The following is a 3,218-nucleotide window of genomic DNA, read 5'->3' on the forward strand; positions in this document are numbered from 1 at the left end:
CATTTGAGCCACCTTCCTTGGAGATAAGCTCATCCTCCCACCATTCATGGAGACTCCTTCTCCTATTTAAGCCTCCACCATTGCCATGAGCTGCTAGTTTGGAATTCATAGTGCTTGGAGTGTTGTTGTTAGTGTGTGAGCTTGATAGGTAGCTGGTGTGACAAGTGTGGGATTGCTAGAGAGCTTAAGGAAGGTTGTGAAGTGTTTCTTTCTTGTGTAAACTTGTGTGAGAGAGAGTTTTTGTCTTGGGAGATCTACCTTCAAGGGTGAATGCTTGAGAGACTTGCTGGCTGGACCCTCTTGAGAAGGATTTGATGTCAGAACTATGGTTGTATTCTTCTTTGTTTATTAATAATAGACGACTATCATTATGGTTCCACTCTTATTGTCTTTATGATGGTATTTGAGTTATATCCTTTCTGACTGATATATAGTTACATCTACTGGATTTTATGCTTGTGTTTGTATCGTTCTTTGCATGTGCAGGTGTCCGTGCACGAGGATTGTGACCAGCCGGGGCAAAGGAACGGGAGCATCAACTCTTCTACAAGTACTAGCGTTGGAATCCAGGTAGGCCTTCATCATTGGTCTTTTATTTGTAATTAGGAACCTACGTGTTAGCGTTGTTTGATTGTTGCTAGACCTTGTTTGGACTAGTAGGGATCGCCTCTGTCCGCAAAGGGGATTTACCTCCACAACAATTTGGCGACTCCGTTGGGGAGTTTTACCTTGTTGTTTGATTTGTAAACTTTAGACGGAGCCTGAAGCACGGCCAGATAGCCTTCGAAACGCTATTGATCTGCATTAGCGAAGTAGATCAACGCCACTTCAGTGAATCTCCAGTTTGGTTTACGAACTGAATAGCTGGGAGCTGGCTTTTGTCCTTTTTATTCATTTTTCCTTGAGTTTGATTCTTGCTCTCTTTTTCAAAATTTGGGGATTAGTTCTCTGTTTTTGGGTTTCCTGGTTTGGTCTGGGAAGTGCCTTGATTGTTTAAAAGAGTGATTGCCTTGGTTTGGGAGTTTTTGGCTTGATTGTGGCCGTTTTTTAGCTTCATCGCAGTTTATAACAAAACATTCGTGCTGCCATCACATAGCCTTTTCTGTGACTTCTTGATCATCGCGTTAATACACTGAACAGTCGCGACGGTTGTGAAAATCGAACCATCGCGGGTAAGTCGTGTACTTCCGCGCTGACATCGCTTTGTTGCTATGCGTGGTTTTTTATCAGCGCATTGTTGTTGTGTATCACCCGCGCTGATTCCTGTAGAATTGAATTTCTTCAATTATACCTCCTGAGCCTGTTGGTCTTTCTATCCCCTGTTGTTTTCACTTGGTTTATGACTTGATTTTCATTCTCTGAATATTGAAGCACTTTCTTGTGAGCCTTGTTGAGCGAATCTTGTTTTTTGTGTCTTGTGACCTAGTTTTATCATTCCAATTTCGTTGGATCAACTTTGCTTGGTTACTCGTTTACAAAGGTTCGTTTACTGCTTGCTTTTGGTTTTGTGAAACCTTCCTCTTTGCTTGCTTTTGCTTGGTTGTTTAGGTGATTGTTATTGAACCAGTCTTCGCATTGTTTCGGTTACTTCTCACTACCCGAACACGAATCACAGTTGTTTGGGGTCAACCGGTTCTTTTCACATTTGTTTGTTATTATTTCTCAAAAGTTTGTTTAATGCACTTTGCCATCAACAAAAAGAAAAATCTCTTTTGCTTTGTACTGGTTAATGAGAACTAGAAGCTTTTCATTTTGATTAATGATTAGTGATCTCAAAGAAAAGTTTGTGAATTTCCATTAGCTACATTAGGGAAGCTATTTGTTGTTTTGTGATCATTTCGTTTGTGTGAAAGCCCTCTAACTCTCTTGTAATTAGCTTTCATCGAATGGAATGACATATTTTGGCATATAGTTTGCATTTAGGCATTTTTTGAGAGATTTCATACGGTAGGGCCTGAAAACCAAAACCTAATTCAAGATCAACCGTAAAATGAACTGAATGAACTTAAAAACGCATTGGAACATAACTCTCACTGTTTAGAGGTCTAGGCTAGAGACGTGCTCTGGTGTCGTTAAACCTAGTCACTTTTGTTTCACTTAAGGTTGGGTGATTCCTCCTTCCATGACGCAACAAGTGGTCCAACACGGACCTGAGCTCCCACGTACCATTGCGTATATGGGGAGACCCCACTAGGTTATCATCCTTTATCCATAGGAAGCCGTGTCTGCCGCCTTACAAGCCGTAACGCACCAAACACATCATTCGGGAAGATTGACTGCCGTACGGGAAGTCCTTGGTTTTCATACGACTGCCAAGGTGTATATGCAGTTTTACGGATTTGTTTGGTAAACCTTTTTGCCTAGTTCTCTAGAGTAGTCACTTTTGATCCTTTTCAGACTCAAATGAAAAGGCTCATCTGAGCATTTGTCACTTCGGGCTCATTAAACATTCGAAGGAGACTAGAGTCATCTTTTTGTCCTTTTCTCGACTCTTAAAACATGAAAAGGTCAAGTTGTGTCCTTGCGTCTTAAAATTTATTCGTCCGTGATTAACATTACCCGGTTAGATCTTGTGTGCGTTAGTTTGAGTAGGGTCCTTTCTCGTTAGATTTCCTTAGGTTTTGTTTTGAAGTTTGTCATCCTGGCTGAATCATCGATCCCGTCTCCCATTCCAAGTGATCAAGGGTCTCCGTCTTCTGTTGCTCCTGAGGTACTGGTTGTGAGTGATACTCTCCCTGTTATCCCAAGTATCCAACCAATTAACTCTCGTGCTCCGGACGATGAGGATTACGAAATTCATTGGAACCCCATTTGGGAGCCTGACGAGGACGATATTCCTTTTACCCCTCCTAGTGTTTCGACCCCAATGTCTACCTCTCACATGGATGAGACATCTCCTAGAGTGAGTGAGACACTTGTTTTGTCGAGTTTCGAAACTCCTATCCTGGCCACTTCTCCGGTACCCTCACGCTATAAGTCGTTGAGGGATAATGCGGGTACTAGGATCCTTGCCTCCAGTACCATGTGGGACCTCCGCATCACTCCCACTATGGGATCTTTTGTTTCACAAGTTCATAGTACACCTGTCACTTCAGTTCCAACAAATCCGACTGTTTGTGTAGCACATTCAACTCCGGTTGTTAATGCCGTTATGGCATCTTTAGCTGTGACTACTAGCGCTGGTCCGCCTCACGGCCAAGTGAGTAGTGGCCAGCCGG

The sequence above is a fragment of the Pinus tabuliformis genome, chromosome X (genome assembly GCF_031772625.1).
Source record: "Pinus tabuliformis cultivar Carrire ecotype Pingquan chromosome X, CPIR1, whole genome shotgun sequence".
Taxonomy (NCBI): domain Eukaryota; kingdom Viridiplantae; phylum Streptophyta; class Pinopsida; order Pinales; family Pinaceae; genus Pinus; species Pinus tabuliformis.